General features: G+C 46.0%; 1 protein-coding gene across 1 annotated transcript in view; it reads right to left on the bottom strand.

The window, feature by feature from the left end:
• The window catches only part of CHSY1 (chondroitin sulfate synthase 1), a 76294-nt gene that overhangs the window by 4469 nt on the left and 44483 nt on the right, over positions 1–27342 (bottom strand). The window lies entirely within an intron of this gene.

Here is a 27342-nt window from a genome sequence, read left to right as displayed (position 1 = left end):
ACTATCACCAGGAAAATAACACCGTGAAGTGTTCACTACAAAACTCTCATTATTCGTTTCCCATTGTTTTAACAATAATTATAAAAAAAAAAAGAACAGAAAGAGATGCCATGTACATACTAAGCAAACCAGACAAAAGCTTTTCCACTACATCCAAATGCCATTTAGGCATTAAAAATCCAGGGTTAGGCACTAAAAATGCAAGTTGCTGAATGTTTTAGTCAAGATGCCAAATATGTTACTTCAGGTGCTGCCATGCAAAGCTACAGTTGTCATTTTAAAATGTCAATGGACAGTAAAGTGCACCTGAGATTCCTAGAGTTTCAGAAGTCAGGTAATACAGGATGCATATGAACACCAGAATAAAAAACATCCTTAACTTGGCATTTGCTATTTCAAAACAAGAAGATAATGAGCTGAGATTAGATTCACAAGTCTTAGGAAAGAAGACAAACCAGCTTTACAGTCCTCAGAAGCTCAGGCAGTAGCTGACGTAGTGAAAGACAAGCCAGGATGATAATGTGGAAACTAAACTGATAAATAAAGCTTGAGGCCAAAGGTATATACCAACTTAGATAATGGAAATTTAAAAAGACCACAGGCAGATTCTGTCACAGAACAAATGTCATCAACCTTCCAGAGCTGACACAGCACCTTCATTCAATATGGGATCCAATCTCTGTTACTGGCAGTGGAATCTGCCACAGGAAACACAGCAATAAAGCTTGTGTAAAAGGGCTGTGCAGGTCAGCAAAGAGCCAAACTCAAAAAAAAAGAACCAGGGAAAATGTCTCAACTATGATGGCAATCAAACAGAGCACTAGAAAGAAAATCACCAGCACAGAAACCTTCCTTTTACCATCTGCTCAGAGCCAGCACCAGTCCTGTTTTATTGGGCTTTCGGTTGCATTTTTCCCATTATTGTGGACAGACACTGAATCTCAGGGATAAACTTACACCTGGATTTAATTGCTGCTATCTTAACAAGCTGGCTGTGTGCATGCTGAAACCTGACATTCGGCGTATCGCCGCCGACAGCACGGAGCAAGCTGAGCCCACTGGGAGCACGGATTTTAATCTGAGCAAATGTAAATCACTGCAAAGGAGGGAGGCAGGGATTTCAGGCGGACTGAGAAAGAAAGCACATTTATTTCGTGGGTCACCACCAGTCCCCCACCCCCTTCTCCTTCGAGTTCACCTTCTTCCCGCTCTCCCCAAGCGATCCCTGCTGCGTGCAGGCTGTCTGGGAGCAATCCAGGCCAGAGGATGGATGGATCTGCACAGCAACACAGCCAAAGGAGAACATCTTGGCCATGGCCCCTTGGCAGGCCTCAGATGAGCTGCCTGTCGAGATGTATAATATCCCTTTAGAAGTCATGCAAGATTTAAAAGAGCGCTACGGGCAGAGGTTAGCTGGTCTAATCCCACGTCCAGCAGAGTTATCCAAACTGAATGAACCTCATGCTTTTCCAAAGAAACGCGTTTTTTTCCACTCACCCAAAAAACTGTTCTTCATTTGTATCCCTGTATTGTTTCCTCTACTGATAATGCTTTAATTTTTTGGTCACTTTAAACCTCGCTGCTGCTGGGAAAGGCTCTAGGAGACCTTAAATCACACCCACTTAGGATCAGTCCTGTGAGCACCATTTATTGCAGTGGAGAGCTCTCACGGGAAGAACAGGATCAGCCCAGTACTGCAGGACCCACTGATTTTACTGACAGCACTGATCTATCCTCTAACACCATGCATATGTAGAACTAGAAGTATTAAATGCATATGGTTACCAATTTCACTGACATTTTAACAACTATAGGCAGAGGCTTTTCCAGGAGTACTGTGACATCAGATAAAAATTCTTAAACCACATCATTAGACTGCCATTATTTAAAGGAAAATTGACAATAGGATTTAATTTCAGGTCTTGTTTTGAATTTATAAGACAACAAAATCAAGACCATGCAGCCTGAATGCATTTACTCCAAAATTGCTACCTAGGGCATTCTGAAGAGGAAACCATGAGAAGCAGTAAGGCTTTCAGATTACACAACAAAGTTTTAATAGAATACTGATGGGTAGGAAAATGTTACGAAACTTCCCAATGGAAGTAAAGATAGGAAGCCCTACCAAATGGCACAAATTAAAATTAAGAAGCATATTTTAAAGGTCTAGCTTGCCACTCAGGAGTAACCTCTTAGGTAGACCAGTTACCTTTCAAAACTCCTTCCTGCCCCTTCCCAAAACTGGCTGGCTTTGAAACCTGAAAATAAAAAATATCAGCAAGACTCTACTGGGGCTTCAACACAAGGCAATTTACAACTGAAACCTCTATTAACAGCCACCTTGCTCAGCCAAAAAGGTGACAACTGCCTGAGCCCTACACTGCAGCCAACCCTGCAGCTAATGAGAAGCACCACAGTAGCCAGGCTTTTATATAATCCTATTTTTCAGGAGAATGCCTTGCAAGGCTGGCACGTTCAATGTTTTTCCTATGAAAGTCTCCCCATCTCCTACTCCAGCGTCCCCCCTGTCCCCTGGGGTGTGCCAGGATCCCACAGCTCCAATCTTTGGGGAGCCAAGGTACACCCCACACCAGCAGGAAACACAAAGAAGGGTACTGGAAGGGGTTAATCAACTCCCTACAGAGAGCACAAGGAGTTACAGACTATTTTTTCACAGAGACACCAAGTGCTGTACACAAAGTCCAAGTGGCTAATGGCCAAGGGAGCAGTTTAACCCTTCTTGGGCCGAGGTGCTGGTAGATGCTTGACCCAGTACCACAGAAGGGCTGCCAGGGCTTTGCCCCAGAAACCAGCCCCACATGGATTGTGTTTGCTCACCCAGACCTCCAAACCTGAAGGAAATGAGCAGCTCCCTCCACACCACCTGACAGCTCCACCAACACTGATTTGCTCAAATCATTAAGGCTCCCCAGCACTCGGTTCAATCACTAACAAGGGCAATTCCCAACTATCATAAATCACAGCTAATATAATTTCTTACCATATTTGGGTCCAAAACACTCTGCTAAATATCACAAATTAGCACAGGCTGGCTTTCAACTCTACACGACACCAGAACGCCATAAGGAAGATACAAAATCATAAATAACTCTTGTGTACATCATCAATAGGTGGGTGGAAGAAGGCCATAGAGAAAGGAATACCTATGATTTACTTGCTCCTCCCAGTCACTAAACACACATGTGGGGACTGACACAAGCCCAGGACACACACGTCTCCCACAGACATTATGTGCCAACTACCCCATGCCTGTTAGCAGAGCCTTGAGAGCTGAACTCTTGCAAACTCTTCTTCTAGTGAAACAGGTTTCTCTATAATCCTTTTTTTTTTTTTTAAAAAAAGAAGCTTTCATGGATATTAATTTTGCAATGATTATATTCTAAGCAGGCTTTATTCTAGTGCAGAGCACTGAGAGCATAGGGATACAAAGAAGAGCTACTCTTTATTGACCACTATTTACTCTAGACCTGTTGAAGCCTTAAAAACCCTAATGTTCCCCAAACCATTAGAGACTGAATGTTTAAACTGTGGTACAGCTGTTGTGGGCACTGCTGGCTCATGTCCAAAAGACCAACTGAAAGGAGAGAGTGTTACGTTCTTCGTTTTAAATGAAGAAGTCTTTTGCAGGCCAAAAAAAAGTGTACTGGAGAAAATGGACTTTAAAAATAAGACCAGTTTATGCAGAAACTGGCCTGCAGCCACGGATTAGCCCCCGAGGGCTTTCTCTCACAGCTCCAGATTGTGCTACCAGAGCCCAGAAAACACAGCCCCACAAGTCTCACGAAAAGCAATCATGGATAAGACATGTTGTACGGCAGGTTTTGAAATGCCCAAGATGGGCTTTAGATACAAAGCCCAAGCCAATTAAAAGCCCAAACGATGGTTAATGTCACCTAGCTCAGAGCACCTCTGTCAGAGGAGATGAGGATGTGGGTCCCAGTGTGGAGCTGTTCTCCTACAGGGGCAATGCAGATGCTGGGACAGCCCTTACCCTTGCCCCACAGGCAGGATGCTCATGTCCATCTCCTCCTCCCAAAAATGTGCCAGAGCTGGTGCAAGGGGCAGCTCCTGTTGGCTGGCTGAAGTGAAATTGAAGTCTTTCTGCTCCCACATCCCAAGGAACTGCATGAAACAATTGTAGCTGCACTACCACAATGTTGCCCTGATTAACCACAACAGATCTCCATTTTTCTGGTTTATACACCACCAATATAGCTCAATTGATGAAAATCTTTTCCAAGGGAAAGGAGCATCAAGGTTTTGTTTACTGCTGACTTCCCTGTGCTGGAGGGGAAGACTGTAGGGACCTCCTGGATACAACTCTGTGCATTCAGGGCTCTTTCTGTTTAAATCCTGATGCTTTATATCCCACAGCTAAACACTGACAGGACTGAAGGCGCTCCTTCAGACAGAGTTATTATGATGGAGACAAACACGGGGAAGTAAAGGATAAACACTCATTTCCAGTGAACTTGGCCACTTGTTCATGGCTTTAACCTCCCCAGTTGCTACTACAGGAAAGGATGCAGGAAACATCACTCGGTGCTGGGAGATCAGACTTCCCTCTCAGCTGGCAAGTGAGGCCCTGAGCTCTGGAGCACAATTAAATGATGTGATTCTTCAGACAAGTTACTTCTCACACAAATTTCATCAAGTACTGCTGGTTCACGTTTGCTTTGTTTCATAAAGAGAGGCAGGAAAATCCTCCCGAGCAGCCAGTACTCAGAATTTCCATGGCTGGGGCAGCAGAGGCAGATCCAGCTGTGACCTCTGGGTGCAGTAAGCCCAGGCATGCTCTGAAGCAACAAGTTTATTCTGTACAACACAAATGCCTCTTCTTATATGATCCTTGGTGAAACAGTGCTGGTCTCACTCGAGAGCCTTGCAGTGCCTGCTGCACCGCTCTCCTCTCCAAAGTATTCCAGAAAGGAAGCCAAGTACTAAGGCAAGTTTCAAGCACAGCAAACTCAAGGTCATTGAATTCCCAAGGAATCTGTGAATTAGGAGAGTTACTGCTGGAGTTCAAGCTTTTGTGAACCATACCAAGTAGCTGTTTAATTAAACAACTGTTTTTCTCCCAATCCTTTCTTGTTTGAGCAAGTAGAAGAGCTTAAAAATTACTTATTCATTTAAAGTTTCTCGAACCAAGTAGCCTTTAAAGTATTTCCAGCTTGGCAAAGGAAAGAAGAAAACCTGCAAAAATGAATGGGTCTTCAAAACTGGCATGGAGTACCTCACCTCTGACCCTGAGCTCCACGATCTCATTACCCAAAACCTACACGTGGGAGCAGTCCAAGGCACTTGGGAACTGAGATCCTCCAGCTAGGAAGCAGAGAACTTCCCTGATCCTGGCCCTGCATTAAACTGAGCTTCATCCTCCTGGTCTAAATGAGGATACAGAAAGCAGATAAAACAGAATGTGCCAGTTTAGGATATTTAGATTTAACTGTGTGAACCTTAGGAGAGCTGGATGTGATTGCAAGGTTTTCGTCCAAAAAGGTTCTGATTTGACAGAAAGAAAAACAAATAATACCACTAAATAGTAACAAATGTTCTATGCTACAGCTATTAAAGAAGCAGAACCTCGTAGGTGCAAATGACTAATTGTCATTGGGATTGCCTGAGAAAGTGCAATCAAGAGTTGCTTCTAGCATAATTTCCAAATTATGAGTCCTGGTGCAAACTGCTGCTCTTCACAAGGCTCGCCCTTGCTCAAGTTAAGGCTCTGACCCATGGGGCAAATGATTCAGCTCTCCCTCTCCAGCCTCTGTCCCAGATCCAAACAAAACCAGGGATACAGTGACTCGCTGCTGACTGCTCATTTAAAGGCCAGACTCAGGGATGATGCCAAATTACTTGCCCACCGAATCTACTGCGTCTCAGCATTTCTTTTCCCTGTTGTCAACTCCACACGTTTACCCCACAGTACAGGCAGAGCGCAAGAAAAAACTTGGTTTTCATTATGAATTTCAACAGCCCCATGAAAGCCAGAGCCAAAGCCTTGGAAGTGTGTATCTGCTCTTTCTCATGCAAAGTGTTAAGATTCCAGAGGAGCAGCACATGACCCTTGGAGGAAAGTTTCTTGGAGATGATGAGCAGAAAGCTTCTGACACCCTGGCCAATATTCTTTGGATGCTAAAAACAGAGTTACAGGGATGCAGTCTCCTCTGAACAGAGACTACAGAAGAGAAGACCTCTTCTGGACTGCTGTGTGATTTTCCACCATGTGTTTTCAAGAAGCAGTAATGTAATCATTTAGAAATACTTTTGTTCATGGAATTCAAAGATTCCTATTTGGGAGCTGCTTTCCACATCCAGTGGTTTTGTAGGAGTTGTGAGCCATGATGGACGATGAGCCTTTTTGGTCCACTTGGCAAGGCTACCAAAAGTTGCTGCTTAAAGGGAAATGGAGAAGAAACCCTCTGCTTGGAGAAAATTCAGCTGCAGCCCAGGCAGCCATCAGTCCAACATCAGAAATCCCAGCTGGAGCAGCAAAGCCTCTCTGCCAGATTGGATGGGGACAGCAGTGATCCTGCATCACCACCACCCCAGGTCTCCAGATCTCTGCCAACACCAGATTCTGCAAGAAGCCCAGGGGAAGCCAAGGCTCCAGTGGGTCTGCCTGCAGGATCCCTCCCGTCAGTCCAGCCCACGTGTGCCCACCAGCACAGCTTTTTCTTGCTGCAAGATGTTCCAGGAACCTCCACCCCTGAGCAGGCACAGGGAGACAATGTCACAGTAACAGGACTGAAGGACAGGGCTGAGCAAGTCACATCAGCACAAAGCCCTGAATCTCTCTTGAGCCTTCACAGGAGATTACTGTGAATTTAATTAGGCAAAGATTCAGCCTCGCAGCAGCTGCAGTTCTTCCCTGCATGTAAAAAGGTGGGGCTGTATTTTAAAAAAACAGATGCATTTGCAAGGCATTCATCACTTCCAGCTTAAACAGAACCTTTTTGGATGAGGAGGGCCACTGCCCCTTTTTCATGGCAACACGCTTGCTGTTTCTGATCCCTTGAGGTTTGTGTCAGGAATACACCTTTTGGAAAGAGACAAGAAGGGAGCTGGCAATGCTGAATTAAATCCCCAAGACAAGGCCAACTGCTCAACTGCCCGTGTCATAGGTGCAGCCCCTCAGACCTGCAGTGCCAGCACAGCCTCCAAGTGAGAGAGCATCTTCCAACTTAATTTGCAAATCCATCTGTATTATGCTCTCCTAACAACTGATGCTAAAAGCACTTCCGTGCCAGCCACATCAGTACCAGCTGATGAAAACTGACAGAAAACCAGGAATATATAACATTTCTAATTCCTCTGCTGGTGACCCCTCCTCCCAGATGCCACAACAGCCACTCCATGAGTGCTGCTGCGTTGTGCCTCTGCCAGGCAAGCAGCTGGAAGAAGGGATGCTGTTCAGGAGGAACTCTTGAAACCTTAGCCCCTTTCAAATAGCTGATGGCTTGTCCCTAGGAGGTGGCAGCTGCACAGCACTTCAAGCTGGTGGGGTTATCTGAAACACAGAGCCAGCCAGCACTCAAGCAACACTCTGAGAGGGCTCACTCTGTCCACTTGGTCCCGCTGGATCGGTGCGGCAAACAGCACAAAGGACAAGATGATGGTGAATCTCTGTGTTAACTGCATGGCACACCCATCTCTCTTCCAGGCTTGGATTTCAACATGGTGCTCTCTAGCTGCTGTTTCCAGGGTCATGCTGTGATACATCCATGGCTGGCCGCTGCTGAAGGCTCTGAGCGGGGTGGGAGCTGGCAGCACGAGGCACTGCTGGGTTTCCTGCTCAGGTCTGCTGTCAGCAGTAATCACAATCACAGAAATCACAGAACATTCTGAGTTGGAAAAGACCCAGAGGGATCACTGAGTCCAACTCTTAAGTGAATGGCCCATACTGGGATGAAACCCATGACCTTGGTGTTATTAACACCATGCTCAACCAGCTGAGCTCATCTCAGTACAAGCCTCCATGGCATCCAGCAATGAAGAAGGAACTCAAATTAATCAGGATTTAAAAGAATATCTCCTTTTACTCCTGTTGGTAGAAAACCAGAACAAGCTATGGAGTTCCTTACAGACCTCCCACAGAAGCAGTGCCCAGTACAGACATAACATTTGTGACACAGGCAAAGGGTTTCACTCTTCTTTCACCCGCCTGTGAGTGCCTCTTCATCTTCAGTCTGGATTTTCAGCCAGAGCCACCATTTCTGAAGCTGGTTTGAAGACTGCCTACAAGGGCCTGGACTCAATCACCAGCTTGTTTCACACGGGGAGCAGCGCAGGGTGACGGCTTCCAGGGCTCACCAAAGCTGCACAGCATTGTTCTCAAGTGTCTATATGAAACGTGTGCACTTTTTTTTTTTCTCCCCAAAGAATTGTTTAGCAATTGCTCAGAGGAGGGGAGGAAAATAAAGTCACAAACCCTTGTTTTATGTGGAGAAGCCACATGTTTCAGTCAGCCCACGAAGATCCACAGCTGAGCCCTGGCCTGGGGATAGCAGAGCTTTGGAAGGCTGTGATGGTAATAAGCACCGTGCAGTAACGCTGCTGCTGCAGACAGAATTTCCACAGTGAGGTGATGATTGCACAAGGCTTTCTCTAGTGCTTGTACCATTACCACACACGACTTAAAGCCTTCCTGCTCTTCTGTGCTGAGTTTAAAAACAAAATCTGCCCTTTGTCTCATCACTGGAAAACAGATGTACATCATCCAGTGTAGACGTGGCACTGCCAAAACCATTCCATGACAAGGTCTCTGCCTCAAACAGTTTTCTGCCATCTAAAGTAAGTGTAATACACAGCAGCTTGGTTATAAAAGATATAGCTCCTTGATCAATAAGGGATCAGCAGGGGAGGTTTGCCCATTAATCTCTCAAGAATTTGCCTTTCTTGCCCTGTAACCCAAAAGCACCATAAATTGTGCATTAATAGCTCTAACTACAAAGGTCACCTATTTTTATTGCTTGCTTTGCTGAAGTGCAGGGGATAATGTATTTAAAATAAGTCACTTTTTAGGAGAAAGAAGTGATTTACTAATTACTCATCTGGATGGGGTTGGCAGGGTGGGTGCAGATTCAACACCCTGGAAAGAAAAATGGTGAAAGAAAGGAAAAGGGAAAAGCACTGCTGCACATGGACAGGTCTGGGACCAATCCCTTCCTCTGCAGTTTCACATATGCTCAGAACTAGAAGGAAGGCAACATCTTTCTAAGCAGCCCCAGTTTTTATTGTCCTCCTGTCAGTGGAACAACTTTCTCATTATTAAAACAAGCTGTCAGGCAGACTGGCATTTCCCTCCTCGCCGTGTCCAAGTGAGCCCGCTCGTTCAAATATGGTTAAAGATTTCACATAGTGTTGCTGGCTCACTGTATATGGTCTGAGGTTTTCTGGAAGTTTGCTGTCTGGCACAACTTGGACAAGGAACAAGCAGTGTTACTCTGCAGTGCTCTGTAACCAAGTGCCTCTTGCATTACACACGGTCTGTCAGAGCCAGGGGTTCACCTCCATGTGGGTGTTTCAGCCCTGCTGATGTTCACCATCCATCATCCAGCTCTGACAAAAAGAATATTCAACTGCTCCCTTTGTAACGCTCTAAATTAAAACAGGAGATGTGGATGCCAATAAATGCAATTGTGCTGAATGCAAATGCATTCAAAATGGAAAGGGAAAAAAATACACTGTCTAAAATACTCTCCAGCTCGGGGAAGGATTTGCTAATCACACAACACAAGTAAACTCTCTTTTGAATATCAGCCGCACATACAAAGAGTTTTTGGGTCTTTCTAGGGTCTTCTTTGCTTCCAACCTGGAGCACACTTTGTTCTCCTGGCTGTAACCAAGCTGTCACAGGTGTAGTTTTGGTAGAGCAGACCAAAACTTGTGCCCACTGCCCGCAGCCACCACAGCTTGGTCCCTCCATCCCTCCAGCTGCCAGCCTGCAGTCTACCAGCCTCAGCTTGCACCCAGCTGCTGTTTCCTTTCCCTCTCCCTCTGCCACTGCAGCCTTTCTAGATTTGGAAACCAGGCAGCTTGGAAGAATTTATCATTTTCATTTGGGACTTTCCCATACTCCAGTGACATTTTTCCACTCATCTGGGAGGCAGAGGCAATGGGAGATCAATGGGTGGGTTTGCCTGTTGGGTCAAGGTCCTGCTGCTTCAAGCAACCTCATGTGTGCTCAACAGAGAAAGACAGGGAGGGAGGAAAAGCCATTGCTGAACATGCAGGAGGAGCTTTAGCCAACAGATGGAGAAGGCCAGTGGAGTTTGCAGCTTTCTTCAGCAGACAGCAATGCCTTGTCTTCTTACAACCCATTTTTAGTTGCTGATTGAGGACATTTCAGGGATTTGACTCATGAATAGCGAATGACTTGTGCTGGCTTTGCCAAAAAGCCTTCTCCTTGCTGCAGGAAGCCTGGGCTGCTTTGAAGTAGCTCCTGAAGCAAGACAATTTACAGCCTGACAGCTCAAAGCTGCACTGAAGCGGGCCCTGGTGTCCTCGGGGTGTCATAAATCGCCGCGGTTCAGAGGCAGGCGGGTCCGGGAGGGCAGGGGGCATGGATGGGGACTGTGTTCTTCTGCTGTCCCACAAAGGCACGGCCACCAGGGAGCCAGAGCCCTTCAATGGGGCTTTCAGAGGGACACACAGGACTACTCTCTGCTGCCCTTTCCTCAGTACTCTTCCCAGATGTACTTGTGTCATCTGAACTGCAGGTCGCTCCCGAGTTCAGTGCGGTTTTGAGCTGAGCTAATCCGGGCTCTGACGTGCATCCCATGAGCAAATAGGTGCTCCCAACTCCTGGCCAGCAGCAGGCTCAGAAACCTCTACTGGGAGCAAGCTTTTGGGAACAGGCTCAGCTGGTGGCAGAGGGATCCACTGCTGACTCAGTCCTGGGGGCTGCACTCGTGTCAGAAAGCAAAGTGGGCACTGACACATGATTTGAGTCTTGAAATAGCAGCACTGTTCAATACAGCTCATCTGGCAGGGCCCAGAGGCACCCCCAGAGCTCTGGGTGGGAGGACAGCTCTCACTGTGCTCAAGGACATCTGTCAGGGACATCCTCCATAGCCACAACCTGATTTGGGATGCCCAATCCAGCAGTACTTTTCTCTAAAGCCTACAGAAAGAGTTTTGTGTGTACCCCAGGACCCTCACCCTCGTTTTGTGCCTGTTTTGCCCATCCCTGTTTGGGGTTTTCCCATCCCAGAGCCAGGGAATGTTGTGCAGGCTGTGAGACTGTGCTCTTCATCAAGCCCTGCCTTTGCCCCGTCTTGATGTGAATGCCAAAGTCAAATATAATCCACCCACCCAAACCAGATGTTAGAAACCTGTCTGTCTCTCTTCAGCTGTCCTCTGAGGTCTGGCCTCCTGTCAAATGCCTGAGGCGAGAGTTTTCTTTTTCATTTTTAAGGCAATGATAATATGTTCAAAGGCTCTTTCTTCTGTTTGGAGAGAGCAAATCTACACCTGGCCCAGAAGTGCTTCAACACACACCAGCAACTAACAAATCTCTCTCTCTGAGAGAAGTTTGGCTACTTGACTTTCAAAATAGTTGTTTCCTCCCTTCACAGAAATTTTAAGAGCTAATTCAGTAGTGCCACAGGAACAGAGGCAACAAATTTGAGCCAAATCTGTTCAGCGTGCCACCTTTTTATTCAGCAAACTGCCAAAAGAGAACTTTTATTTTTCCCCCTGGAATGGCATTTGTTTCTACAGATCTTTAAGCCAGAAGAATACAGACATGCTCTCCTGGGCATTTGTTTTCCATGGAAACAGTGCATATTGGATATTTCCCACAGATCAAAAAAGGAGAGGAGCAAAGACAGAGCAAGAGTAGAAGGGAGAAGGACAGATCAGATCAGAAGGGGCAAGTTTGCAGCACCGTTGTGTTGTCTCATAACAATTCTTAAGCAAGAACCTCCTTTCGGGTACTTTATGTCCTAAAAAAACCTCAACATGTAACAGGAGTCTGTGTTGCACAAAGATGAGAGATGGAAAGCATTATGCTGACCTTAAAACGTAGCTCAGGGGCCTGGTGCATCACAGACTGTTTAGTATTAGCATTTATCCAGAAAGTCACCGAAAAATGCATTGCAGGATATTGAAGAAATCTATATCCGGATATTAAAACTGGTATTGAGCAAACCGTGAGGAGTGACTATCACAATATGGTCAGACCACAAGCTTAATGAAGCCTAGGAAATAAAGCACCATGACTAATTTGAAGCACATTAAAAGAAATCACATACAAACCCCACTAAATCCATCAGCTCCCAAGGACACTTCTTTGCCTCGCTCAGAAGGGGTGAGGACACAAACACATGTGATTTACACAATATGTTGTACTGCTCACTGTTCTATGCTGATTTCCAACCAAAGTACTGCCTGTTCTTGAGGACTGGGATTTCACACTTGGAGGATTTCTAAGAAAGAGGTTTTATGGCTGGGACTGAAGTGACGTGGCCAGAACGTGAGGACTCACAGAGCTGGCATCTGCCTGACAACGCCTTCCTACTACAGCAGGCACTGTCCCCTGGCAGCAGGGATGAGTGTCCAGGTTTTGGGACTCATAAGCAGAAGAACAGCATCATCTTAGCAGATGTATAATGTTATTTGCAATGAGCCAAGAATTATCTGAAAGAAAACATTCCTCTTCCTGGAAGTCCAGCTTCCTGGGCTCCTTGCATGTTGGATTTCTCCTGTGGTGTAGTCCTCCTTTCCACTCTGCATGGGAGAGAAACCATCCAACCCCTGAAGTGTCAGCCTCTCTGTTTTGTCAAAGGGCTAAAGTAAGGGGGAAGTAAAACAACCCCATGGCATCAAAAAACCCACATCAAACCCCAACTCTACCCACAACATCCTTCTCATCTTCATCCCTCAGACAACTCACATCGGTACTGAGACTGAAACAGTCTTGAAAGGACATTTATCTGCTCTGCTCTGGGCTTGCTTTGTGTTCCACAGGAGAGCAGCTAGAGGGATCAGATGGCTCCTGGCCACCAGAGTGTGTGCTTACAGCAGCTGATGGCTCGCTCAAGGTGGCAGCAGGAGTTGAGCAGTCCTGCTCAATGTTAGACAGGAATGCTGCAATAAATACCAGCCTGGAAATTTCCTTACAGGAAAAGAGATACACTAGAGACTGGGAAAGAGCAGATGACAGCAAGAGGTTGTAGTTTATGAGAGTGGTCGAGACCACTGCTAATCATTTGTGCCCTGGATGCTGCGAGGAATGAACTTTGTGAATCATGATGCAGGTTTTGTAAGACATGCACTGATTCATGCCACTGCTGAATGATATCAAATCCAAATGTCAAATCCACTCCAAACCCAGCAGTGACTTAGCCAATTCTAGATTCAGTTTCTTTCTTCACTTCCAAGTTACAGAAACCATCACCCTGACATAACAGCATGAATCGTTTGGCCATAACCGTGAAGGGAAAAACAAAACAATAACAGATCTGTAAGCCTCAGTGGCAAGCAAAAGAATGTAATCTTGATTCTCCTGCCCACTAAATAATTATGCTTACATCATGCTAAAATAAAAGTCTACGTTGTGCTTTCTGTTATTAAAAATACAAGGAGGAGATCAAACTGTCCATATATATGGAATTATAAAACCAAGCCATCTATCACCCAGACCAAAGTATGTAATCAGGACATAACAAATGGAGTTTAATACTTAGCGGAAACCACAGCTCTGGAAGACATTTAAAGGAATATTTCCATTTTCCTAGGTACTATATCAGGTTCTTGGCCAGACATTTTTGATTGCACTGTACTAAAAATACCGTCCTAGCTTCAGAAGACAAAAATTTTCGAAGCATGACGAAATGTGAAAGGTAATTGCAATGCACCACTGAGCTATTTTATTACATTATCTAACATCTTTAAAGAGTAGATTAGCTCACAGTGCAAACATTCTGGTTTCCCTGATGTTTGAGTCCTGGCAGCTACACAAGCAGCAGGAAGAGCCGTGCCTGAGGATGGAGGAGTGGTGCTAGTGAGCTTCTGGAGCAGCTTTCCTCAGCTTTCCATCCAAGAACGTCGTGGAAGAGCTGCAGCCCCTTTTGCTGAGGCAGTCTGGGAAGATGCTGGGAGAGGTGTGTGATCTCCTGCCAAGCCCTCCTCAGCAAAACTGAAACAGCCAAAGGTTTATCAGCACCATCTGGGTCTCAGTGCTGACACCAACCAGGGGGGAGCTGATTTGAGGAGCTGCTGGAGCCCCACGGAGCACTCTGTGGTGGTCAAGAGCTGCCTCCCCCTCAACTGCCTTTATTTAACCCTAACTAACTTCCCACTTCATTTAACCCTAACTCCCTACCTTCCCAGAAAGAACAGCACGGTGCTAATGTGATAACACCTTAAGAACTAAGGCTGCCCCAAATCAGAGACGCTCAACTCTTAGGAGGACAAAAGTTTGGTGAGAAGCAGCAGCTGTGGAGGGAGCAGAAGGGACTGGCTACACCTGCAACAAATAACTCACTGCAGTGGATGAGATTTGTGCTCCACAAATCCCTGTTTACCTAGGAAATCCATATTTACAACAGTTATGGTTCTGTTTTCCTTCTACTCCCTTTGCCCTCCCACCTGCTACAACCAGGAGCAGGGGGAGCTCTCCTCCAGCTGCTCCATTATTCCCACAGATTTTCCCTTCCTCTTCACTCTCTGGCTGGTTTGTCCAAGAAACAGCTCTGGTTATGCAACAAAAAGCAGTGAGAAAGAATAATCACTAGCCAAACTTCTGCTTCCTTTGTGCAGCCAGGCTCACAAACTAACTGCTCCCCTTGTCAAGATAAACCTCCAGGAAACCAGCATGAGCTGGGTCCAGCATGGCATGGGATGCAGGGAATATGAAAATGTCTCTCAAGAAGGCAAAATGAAGGAGAAATTTTTAGGTTCTCAATCAAAAGTAGACAGTAGCTGCATGCTGCCATCACCTAGTCTATGACATTGCAGTTTATTGCCACATAAACCTCAGGTTTAAGCTCAGTTTGCATCCTGAAGGCTGTTTGCAAGCAGCAATTTAAAGGTAGGGTTTCAAACATGACATTACAAAACTGAAGACCCATTTTAGACAAGATTGAATGAATTGTATTTTGAATGTTGTTTTTTCTAAAACATGCACAGCCTGCCATAAAAACCAGTGAGAGAAACTACAGCCAGGATACGAGGTGTCAATGGTCAAGCATATCCTCATTAGAGGGTGGCCAAGTGATATTTATTTAAAGTGTTACGCACTATGAATTAAACATTTATTTTGTGTCACCCAGTAAAATATCTGAACCTCATTCTGGCAGCTGTGCAAATTCTACCTCGACTGCATTGACGACTGACTGTACTTCTTTTGACTCTCATGCAGTCTCTCTTCTCATTTTAAGGAAAAAAAACCTAAAAATCAAGAATGCCAAAAATGCAAACATTCGTTATCAGCCCATGGTATGCAAAAGGAGGATGAAAGCAGATCACCACTCACGACATCGTCTCTATTAAGGTCACAGATGGAATTACAGCGTGATAATTCAAGTCCTGGAAGACTTGGCAACCTTATCCTGTAAGAGTGACTCTTCTAAAAGATCTGGGAACACGGACTTTCTGTTCCTGGATCGATGGCTTAAACAGGGAGCATATTAAACAGCATTTGGAGATCTGACCATCAGTTCCTTCCTCCACTAAGGAGAGAAAGAGCCTCACAGATTTTGGATTAGAAACCCACACAGATCCTCCTGCCCAAGGTGGCTTAAGCGAGAGATGACACTCCACAAGAAACTCATGTCAGCCTGCTATTAATACCCACTCTGAAAAGCATTTTGGCACGGTTTTAACAGGACTGCAGTATTTATTCCATTTGAAATGCTCTCTGGACACACGGCAGAGCAATGCTGCTGTGTGTCACTGTTCCATTGACTCAGCAGTACAAATCTGCCACTTTTTCTACCTCAGAACAGGCCTGGAGAGCAGCATCAGTCTCTGCTACATGAGGGACAGCAGTGGCAGATGGCAAAATAGCCAATATAAAAAAAAAACTCCAACAAGAAATTAAATAGGAGCTGTTCACACCTAACTTCCATTGGGCAAAGCACATTCAAAAAGCACTTTCTACAGACCAACATTTACTTCAGTACCTGGCACAGAAAAGAATTGTCACCACATGCACTGGCCATTGGAGGGTTTATGACAGATAAAGCAGGAGTAACAAGGTAGGAAAGGCACTGACAATTGATGACTAGGTGTGGGTAGTCAGTATCTGACAGTATGGAAATAGGCTTCCATTATTGATTTAAAGGTGTAAGAAGATCCAAGAGTTGAAAACAGGGACACCACACTATCAAAGTGGCTGAACTTTTGAAGAGCTTCACCAAAATGAAGAAAGTGGGCAAGATTATATACTACTGCCCAAATGTTCTGACCTAAAAATCAGACTGAAGCCTATTTTTTTAAAAAAACTATATATTTTATATAAATTTTCTGGAAGCTGTTGCATAGAGCATCTCACTTGCTTTACATATGACCAACTACCCTGTCTGGACCAGAACTCCTCAATTATCCATACAGTTCATTACCTTACACAACTGTCTTTATCTTTTTCCACTTCTCCTTACCACTCATAAATGAACTTTTATTTCAGAGCTTTGGAAGATTCCGCCAGGATCAGGAAAGGTTTTCTATGAAATATAGTTCTGTTGGCAAAAATATGAGTAGAGAAGGTCAGGGGACAGGAGGGCTTTGCTCTGAGAAGTTGCTCAGCATCTCCCACCAGACCAAGACACAGACTTCTTTCAAAAAGGTCTGGCTAGTTATCCATGGTGAAGGGCACTGCAGGTCACCAGAGCTCGTGTCAGGAACAATTCCTATCCCAGGACAGATGGGAGACTAAATCCTTCCCCCAGAGCCTCTCCTACCACAGTGTGGGATGGACCTCTCCCTTAGGACCACTTAAGCATCTCTCCCCTAATCAATCATCTGTCTGTGGAGACGATCAGGAATTAACCTCTCCCTCATCCCTCCGGAGCAAAATTGGATTAGGCAGAAATTCTTGAGTTAATACAGACACACCTGGGAGAAACTGAAGAGCCTGGGATGCGGGTGAGATCAAACCAGCAAAGTCCGGGGAAGGGGACACGACCGAGTGCTCTACAAGCCACAGCTCCAAATGCAAACATCCCCTGCTTTTCCAATTGCCTGGGCTCCGAATTTTGGGCAGGAAAAGCTGACTTAGAGCCACGGTGGACCTGCAGTTCTGCTGCCTCTGCCAAGTGCAGCGTCCAAATTCCTAACGAGGAGCGGCCGGACGGCAGCCGGCTCCGGGCACCGCCGTGTGCTGCACCTCGTGGAAAATCCATTGTCAAGCCCTGTGCTAAGCCAGCCCCCAAACACTGCCAGGAATCAGCCCAGAGCAGCTACAGCCTCCCCATCAACGTGGACGGGGGACGCCCCTGGACCTGCAGGGACACAAGATTCCCCCTGACACCGGCTGCTCCCGTAGCACATTTTATGCCGCTTGGGTAATGACACTGGTTTGGAGCAATCCAAACCCCCAAGGATAAGCATTGGAGAGCAGGAAGTCTGAGTTAAGCTGTGGGCACAAAAAGTGACTTGGGATTAAGCAGCGTTTTGCTTTGCTTAGACTATTACCCTGGGTGGAGCACAGCAGCTGGGCCAGATATCCCTGAAAGGCACTTTGCAGTACAGCTGGATCCTCTGAGTTTTGTCAGTGCTGGAGACCAAAAAACTCCTGGGTTTGAGTCTAAAAGAGCAGCAGAGAGGGAATGCTGACTCAGAATTTTAGCTTCTTCCCCATGCCCCAGCACATCCCAGCAGTGCTAGAAAGGTGCTATGTTCCCACACCCACAGCAAGAGAATACGGGAACAAGTAAATTTTTTGGGGTTCACTGAGACAGTGAGAAAATGTACCAGTGCAATGCACTCAGCAAACTGTCTTTAAAATGCAGCCTAATCTATGTCCAGAGAAAACCAGCATTCTGTACCGCTTTTTTCCCCTGTCAGAAAAATTTTTCCCCGGTTTGGAACCAGCAGGAAGGGGAGGGAAGGGATGAGAGAAAGAAGCAGATTACTGGCTGTGGCCAAGGCTATACTCATTATATAGAAAGGACATGAAAGGCTTTACTTAAATTGCCAACGTCAGTTCAATGTATTTATAAGGATTCAAACAAGTCCCACCGGGCAGAACAGCCCGAAGGAGCTTTGTGTTTGTGTAATTTAATGGCTCTTTGTTCATTGAAGTCAAAAAGCAGCTCTGGATTTGGGAGAGTCCCTGGCCAGGCCCTGCAAGGCTCCCAGGACTGAAAGAGACATCACTGCAGAGTCCACTGAACTCTGGTGGGGCTGCCTGAATTAAAGGGCTGTTGTAAAATAAATCCTCTGATAAGAGCAATTAATGCTATCCTAATTATGTCTTTTCTCATACTCGCCACTGTTCCTGCTGGCTGCCACGAAGGCAACTCCTCCTCCTGGGAGAAACTGCAAGTGAGGTGGGGACTTTAAAAATACACTTTTGCCAATTTCTTTTCAATCCAGCATACTGAATACAAGATATAAAAAAACACTCTGCAGCCTTTTGTTCTGGGCTGTATTTTTATTACTGGCAAACCCATTAAGCTTGAGGTTTTTCTTATTTTATCTTTGCTTTCAGTTTTTTGGTTTTTTTTTTTTTTTTCTTCTTTTTTGGTAATCAAAATGGCAATAGTTTATTATATGCTCTGAGGTTTCCTGCACACAAAAAGAAAAAAAGGCTATGCTACTATTCCTGTCTCTAATTCATCCCTTTTGCTTGCTCTGCTGTGGGCAAGACTTCAAATCATAACCAGCAATTTTGTCTGCCTCCTACTTACCAAAAATTACTGCTGCACCCACTGGTGATTCACAGACACATACATTTGGTACCAGGACATCCATCTGAACCACCAGATGCCTGGCAGCTCTATCTTCTGGTCATTAAAACACGAGAGCAAACCAGCCTAAAAAGTCTCCCTGATAAACCAGTGGAAAACACACATGTGCTTTCAAAGGGATTTTAGGCTGATTAGTTGGAATAATATTTTTAAGCCAAGAGGATGATACTGGAGCATTATACATCCTTGAGATATGTTATCTGAAATGTACCATTCTTTGTCCAAATGGATGTCTACAATGGCTATAGCTGGTTATTTCTAAGAAAGACAGGGAAAGGGAGAGAAACCTCTCCAGCATCAGTGGATTTAAACAGCATTCCAGCTCCAGGCAGCCAGGATGCCCCTGAACCTGTCTGGAAGAGCACCCTGCACTAAGGCATGGCTCAGCATCCCCCTCAAACACACAGAAGTGCTGCCCAACACCGAGCTGTATCTCCATCTTCCACACGGTATCTGCAGAAGAACATGCTCATGTGCATCCCCAGAACAATAGAGAAATTAGTGAAGATGACTGCAATTCACAGAGCCTTGTGTCTGCAGCAGTGGAAAGGTCAAACAAATTAAGGCTCTGAATTCTGGGCAGAGATTTCAAGCTGGCTCTCTAACATTTGCAACACAAGGGAATAATTAGAAAACATCCATCAGCTCCATTTCCGTTCACAAGCCCGTTACTGTGAACATGGTGATGAGCTGTCCTCTGCATAGCTAGATCCGCTCTCAGATTATGGTCAATTACTTCTCCTCAAGTATTTCAACTCCCAAACACAAACTTCACTTCCTCCAGCTCCCAGATCTCAGACTGGCCGACCACACACAACACCCCTCGCAGAAGGAGCTCCGAAAGGAGCTGAGCCCCTGCGGGGAACCACCATGGATGGGAAAAATCTCTACGTCCTATAAAAAAATACAAAAGAGATCACAGGAGCTCCTTGCTGAACACACAAAGCCCACGTCACCTCCCTCCCTGTAGCTGTGAAGTCACATTCAAACGCTCAGTTGTCCTTTACAAGGAAGCATCCTGCTGAGCCCAGAGGATGTTTTTGGAGTGGGGGACAGGGGAAATGCAGGATGCTGCAGTTTGAAAAGCATATTTTGTGTGAGCTGTTCCATGTGAGAGCTTGCACACCCAGACGTTTCACTCCTTACAGAGCTGGCACAAACTTATTTTTAACAGACTAAACCAACCTGTCCCCCCTGGGATGCAGGCGGCCGCTCAGAAGAGATCTGCTGGTTTGGTCCTGCCTCCCAACTCCAGGTTTTTTTACCACACAGCTGAGGAGAAGACTGCCAGTTTCTGGAAATCTGGGTAGGGATCCATAAACCTGTGCAATGTCTCCAACCACACTGCGAGGAAGGTGCCAGGAAAGATTCAATGCAGGAGCCTCAGCAGCATGACTGAAAGGAGACAAAACCCCTTGCCAGACATCCTGGTGTGCTGGTTTGGGCTGGAATCGAGTTGGTTTTCTTCATAATACCTTCTGTGGAGCTGTATTGGATCAGTGTTGATAACACAGGGAGGTTTCAGTTACTGAGAAGTGCTTTTAAGAGAGTCATGGACCATTCTGCTCCTCATCCCACCAGCAAAGGGGCTGGGGGGGCACAAGGAGCAGGGAGGGGACACAGCTGTGACAGCTGACCTCAACTGACCCAAGGGCTACTCCAGACCATATGGAATCATGCTGAACATGCAGAGCTGGGGGAAGAAGGAGGGGATGCTCAGTGCAATGGCATTTGTTTCCCAGGTCACATGGCACGATGGAGCCCAGCTCTGCTGGGGATGGCTGAACACCTGCCTGCAATGGGAAGTGGGGGATGAACCCTTTGTTTTGCTTCGTGTGCAAAGCATTTGTGGCTTTTGCTTTACCTATTGAACTGCCTTTATCTCAACCCTCAAGTTTTCTCACTTCTACTCTTCCGATCCTCCCTCCATCCCAGGGGCTGTATGGAGCTGGGGCTAAACCACAACACCTGGCAAGGAGAAAAGCTTTTAAGGATAAAGCTTTTTTTCCTAAAAAAACCCCCCAAAAACCCCACGATCTGAAGTGCTGATTTAACATCTAAGTCTCCTATGACCCAGGGGAGGTCTCAGAGAGAAATCGAGAGGGCAGAATGAAGAAGAGCTCACATGGAGGGTTTTCCCCTCACCCTGCTGCTGTGACAGGACAGGCACCTGCTCACTCCTCAGCTGAGCTCTGCTTTCTGTGGGGTCTCTGTGTCCAACATGAGCTCACACTGAACCAGCACCTCCAGTGATGTCCCTTTATTCCATTTGAGCATCCTGGTGCAGGGGAAGGTGTCCCTGCCCATGGCAGCAGGGTTGGAACAGGATGCTCATTACAGTCCCCTCCAACCCAACCCATATCCTGTGGTTCTGCGCACAGAATTTGCTTCCCATCTCCTGGCAGACACTGGAATCACTGCACAGCCCCACCTGCAGCACTGAGCAGCAGACAGATCCAGGACTGGATCCAGGATTCCCAAGAATGGTCACTTCCACTCTGCAGCATCTCTCTGCTGGAATGGACTCTCCTAAGCCCACTTAACTCACTGCCTGGCCCAGGAAAGCTCACAACTGATGCACATTTTTTGTTGTAGCATGGCTGCCAAGGCCAATATTGATATCTGGCCATAATCCTTCCTAACCCTGCGGAGATCTCTGGGAGATCAGCATGACACAGCAACAAGGTTTAGGGGTTAATAGGTGTTCCATTAAAAGCTTGCCCTTGGAAGCTTTAAAACATGTTTTTTCTCAAACATTGTGATGACATCCCCCACCATGTCATGCCCTTTCCATGCTATCCATCTGAGCAGCCAGCTGCAGCACTGCCCTTGTCCCACTTTCCCAGCTTGCATCTGTGTCCCTTTTCCCCCAGTTTTTCTTTTTAATTTAATTTAAAATGTTGGTAAGTGCTGGGCTAGCTGAAGCTCCATTACCTAGAAGTGGCACTGAAAGAAAAAAAAACCCAGACTTTTCTGGTTTTGGAAATAAAAATGCTTTGGCTGCCAAAGAAAAGAAGGAGTTACACCCATGTAAAGCTTTCACTTAGGCAGAATTAATACAGCCAACTGCTTTTGGATGGACTGCTGGCTAACTACAGTATTAAAAAACAACAAAAAAGAAATAAGCAAAAAGAATCCCAAGGCCTGTCCTCTCCCATTAAGCCTCACTCAGCTTCCAGCTTCTCCTGGGTTCCTGCTCAGAGGGAAATCCTCCGTCACCTCTGTCTAGACTACTCACCTGAGTGAGTTTTTACTGGAAGAAGTGCAGAGATGCAGCTTCCAGGAGCATAAACCTTTCAAACCACACATGCTAGAACACACATACAAGCTGCATTTTACACGCTTGCAATGTTTCATGTACGTGTCTCTACCATCACCCCAGTGACATTCCCTGCTGTGTTATTTCCCCTCTGACCACCGACTCAAACATTTCCATCCTCAAAATGCTTCACAAAATGCCCCTTTAAAACAGGAGCTGCGTGTGCAATCCCAGGCATGACTTATTCAGCATACTATAGGATTCTGGCTTGATTCCTGTCGCCTCCCACAGAGCCAGTTAAACTAAAGATCTGTCCAGAAGGACACGTAATCTTAAATGTAACACTGCTGAATACACAGCCATACTACCACAGCTGAGCTCCCAGCCTGGGTAATTAGAGATTTTACTCCTCTATTGTCCAACTGCTGATTTCATTACAGACTCTGTGAAATTCTCTCATTTAAATTCCCTGATACTCATTAGCAATAATTAAGCAGGGCTGATGCAGGAGACAGAAATAAGAGGTTAAGGAGAAGGGAGTGAATTTTTTTTTTTTTTTCTGCTTTTAGCAAGTCCAGTGCTAGTGGCTGATTTCATCACTCACTTCACAAAGTCTCTTTCCTGCAGCGCTGACATCCCTCTCCCCAGCACTGCAAAGGCTCTCACATTGTTCTGGGCTTTCTGCTGCCTGGCTGCTCCCCAGAAACACAGCAAAGGGGTTTTAACACAAACTAGATCAGCCACTCAGTCCTTTCTTGTAGGACTAAATGGTAAGATAAGAGGATTCTCTGCATGGACATAACTCTCTCCAGCAACATGAGCTGATGGAAACACATTAAAATGCACCATGTGCAATTAAAAGCACGCTGACTGGAATCTTTCCACTTAAAAATGATAAAAAATTCAGCTCCTCAGTACGTATCCTTCCCTTCCTCCCTGATTTGCAAGTTTCAAATCCTGAATAATCATTATTCTGAACAATTTGCCCACAGGCACAACCCTGAGAAGACTGTTCACGAACTAGGACATCTCAGCCCTATTCAAAATTCCCAAGTGCTGCTCCAACTTGCTTATCAAATGTCTGATTCCGGCGGCGGTGGAGACAATCAGTCTGTGCACCGGTGGCTCAAGTATCACACACTGTTGCTCAATTTTGTCCTGCTTGGTTTTTTTTTTTTTTTTTCCTAATTTTTTTTTTCTGGTTTCCTTAAAAAAAAAAATAAAGCCAGCAGCTGTTCCAGCAGACAGCTCCCGGATTTCCCTGGATGTGCGTCAGCAGTGGGATGATGCTACTCCTCAATCTGGCGGCCATCCTTCAGACAGAAGGAAGGAAGACCGTGGTCATATCTAAGCTACTGAAAATCTTGGACATCATCAGCAAAGTAAGCCAGGCAGACAGCTTTCCACGCTTGCACTTTCTAAAAATGAATCATAAAAAGCCACGACAGTGGATAGGACGGTTTAAGCCAACCAGTCAAAAGTAAGCCAAAGCAGAACAGCACTGCCAACGTTGCTCCACTGTGTCATTTCACATTCAGGAAGGTCTTACAAGCATTTGCAGAGCCTTAAATTAAGCCATCAGCACCAGACTGGACAGCATGTGGACATTCACCACCACTGCTCAGTGAAGCAGCGTGGCAAGCCTCCAAGCTCTGCCTTCCTACAAGTCAAAGTGCCTCTAAACAGTGTATTTTCAAGCACAACTTCACCTTTAATTAATGCAAGATGTACACTAACTCTGCATCCTCTTACTTCCCCAGAAATATTTAGTTTAAAGTCAGCTTATCGGTTTTCATATCGAAAACCCAAGACACGGCTGGGGCCACAGCAGACAGTGGAAATGCAGCAAAAGAGATTTACACATCTTTGCTGCAAAACCTCAAGAGAAGCAGTATCTGCTCTGGGCCCACTGCTTCCCACAGAGTATGACAAAATCACACTGAGTCAATGTAAATTGGTCATATCCTGTGAGGGAGGAGTTTACCCCATGAGCCAAAAGGGGAGAAGGAGCTGTCAGTGTATCTGAACGAGGTGCAGCTGATCCATGAAAGCAGCCAGACCCCAGATATCTTCACATCAGCTGATAAACCCTAAATGAAACTATTTTACCTCAAGCAATATTGTGACAGGGCAAAAACCACATCCTTAGCAGGCAGACACTTTCTTGACCACATGCATTGCTGAGTGCTGAGAAACGTTCATGGAAGTCGACCTAAAAACCTGCCAGGTGTTAACCTGACACACTCAGGAGACTTTGCCCGGTAGCAGTACTGAGGGTCAAACTATACAGAACATCACTTAGAGGTAGAAATTCTTGCCAGAACTGCAACGGAGTGTCTATGCTGCATGTGACAACAAAATCTGTTTCACTTCCTCGCCACCTCCTGCCTAAAAATTCAATGCAGACAACAACATCCTTAAGCTGTCTCCATCGCAGACGAGCCCAGAAAATGTGTCTTGCTTCAGCCCCTTACACAATGGCTCCTGAGTGACATTCTTCCAGAATGAGGAGATCCACACTACCCAACCCCAAAAGGCTCACCACAACTCAGCCTTTTAACAAAATGCAGCATTAAACCCACCACAACCAGAGGCACATTAAGGAGGTGCAAGTGGCCAAACTGAAGACCAGGGCTGGAGGCGATTTGGCCCCGCAGTGACAATCCAGATGTTCCCTGTCCGTGCCTCCCTCCCACCCACCTCCTCACAGCATTAGTCACTCAGAAGACATCAGAACAAAGCCACATTCAGGCTTGCCAGATCAGGTTTTGTTTGCTTCAAGACCACAGCGGTAGACAGCTGTTGCACATTCTGCCCGGGGTCTGAGCGAGCTCCTCACAGGATTAATGAAGCTCTCATCACAAAGGACCTCTGAAGGCTCCTGATGGAAGCAGGGCTACTGGCACAGCCCTGAACCCCAGGAGCCTCATTATGTGGCCCAAATTCACAAAGAGTTTGGTTCCATCACGTTCACATCTGCCCCTCAAAGAGTTGTAGGTGGCTCTTAGATGACTCTGCAGCTCCTTCACCAGAGGAAGCAAGGCCAGCTCCTTCCCCTTGTCCTTGGAAGGCATCTGCAGCTCATGGGACTCTGGTCATCTTGGTGGCCTTCTCCTAAACTCTCTGCAGTTTCTCCAGGACCTTTTAGAGCTGAGGGGATAGTATTTTAGATGTATCTCACCAGTATCAAACATAGGTGGTATGAGCTTCCCTCATCCTGCTGGCCAGACTTCCAACACACACACACACATTAAATCCCTAGTGATATCTGTGGCACCAGATTGAAGCATTTCTCCTGTCGTCTGCCTTCCTTATTTAAGAAGTGATAGATATGCACACAGATAAATGCACAAAAATCTGGGTAACAGCATTTTCCTGCCTTGAAGGTATAGATGATGTTAAATTTATTGATGGGCAGGCACTAAAGATGCAAAAGCAACATGACAATACTAGCAAATTCCTTGCCCTGAACTAGTGCTGTTTCCTGCTTAAAATTAATTATAAGAGTATTAAATATATTTAAAGCCTAAGGGTTATAAACAGTTCAGTTTGGAACATTTTTACTTTTATACAATATATGCATTGGCATTTATGTAATCAGAGAAAAAGGAGGGCAGTTTAATCCATAATGGCTTTCCCCTCTCCCTATAAATAGGCATTTAATCAACAGGAGACAAAGCACGGCATCCTGGAAAACCACTTAAACGATCAGATTTGGCAAGTGAAGCCCTGGTCTTCCTTATTTTCTGCATTAATTTAGGAAAAGAAAGAACTGGACTTCTTTCAGAACAGCTGTTCACCTTAAGGGGGATGTAAAGAGCTGCTGTTCTATCTCATATCTTTCTATGGCTGTTCCACACTCAAGGGCACAGCCAGGACCAGGCACCACCTCAGCCCCTCTGCTCTCTTGGGCTAGTTCACCTGCTGAGAAAGGTGAAACTAAACTAAAACAGGGAAGGGGTTGGGGGGGGTGGTTGAGATTTTCCTTTTAAATGGTTTATAATTCATGCGTCAAGTGAAGCTGTGGGGGGAACAAGCAGAGTCAAAATTACTGCCTCCATTACAAGGATGGTTCAGCTTCATCCTACACCACATCCCAGCTCAACCCTTTCAGCTGACATCCTACAAGCCCAGAGGTAGTCACGGATCAGCCCTCCCAAAACGGCTGGAGAGGAAGGACTGGAGAAGGGTTGGAAGCTGGGGACACACCTCTCCACCTCCACCATCAGAGATGTCTTCTGTTCTTCCCTGCAGCTTCTCCTGCACCCTCAGAGCAGGGTCAGCTCCAAGACAGGCTGTGCTGGGAGCTGCAGGTCTGCAGCCCTGCCCCTGGCACCCATCCTGCCTTCCAGGGAGGGGGCTCTGCTGGGAATGCTGGAGCACTGAAGGCAAAATCCCAGTGCCAGCCCAGCACAGGGGCAATGACTCTGCTGCTGCACAGTGTGCCCCAAAGGGATGTGTTTTCACTTCCAGCTCACCCAGGATGTCACTCTGAGGGCTCCCATGCACCAGGTCCAGGCACCATCACATCCCCATGCAAGTGCTTTGTTCTCATTTATGACTCCTTGAACCAACAGCTGGTTAAAAGTTCTTTTCACCCCCTCTTTTCTTAGAAAAGAAAAGGAAGATGCTGACAGGGCAAGTGGCCACCCAGGCTTTCAAAGTACTGCAGGAGGCCAAAAGGGAAAGTCACCCATCAAACTGTTTGCTATCCTGATGTCTTCTTACAAGAAAGGCAGTTCCCACAATCAGCCCTATTTACTGCAGGCTGTAATTTTGCCAGGATGGCAGGATGACCTCCTGGATAGTTGCTCTAGTTGCATATGAATGCATCTGAGGCAACAGTTAAAATTAATGAAGGCAGGTTTGGGGTCTCTCCCCGGCAAACATTCAGTGTCCTTGTGCTGACATGGATGAGGTGTGTAAGCACGTAACATACAAATGCCCAGCCTGATGGGGAAAAACTGTGTGTGTTACGGGGCTAAAAGAGTGACAGACCTGTAGCTTTTAAGGCCTCAGCCTCCACCTCAAGACCACGAGCCCCAAGAACAAGAGCAGTTTTACTTGGCATGAGCAGGGATGACTGAGCAAGACAACACGTACAAGGAAAGCAAAGGTTTCAATCTCTTCTGAAAATCTCTGCCC

This window comes from Sylvia atricapilla, chromosome 13 (genome assembly GCF_009819655.1).
Source record: "Sylvia atricapilla isolate bSylAtr1 chromosome 13, bSylAtr1.pri, whole genome shotgun sequence".
NCBI lineage: Eukaryota > Metazoa > Chordata > Aves > Passeriformes > Sylviidae > Sylvia > Sylvia atricapilla.
Note: the sequence above shows the minus strand (reverse complement) of the source record. Positions and strands in the feature narration are given on the sequence as shown.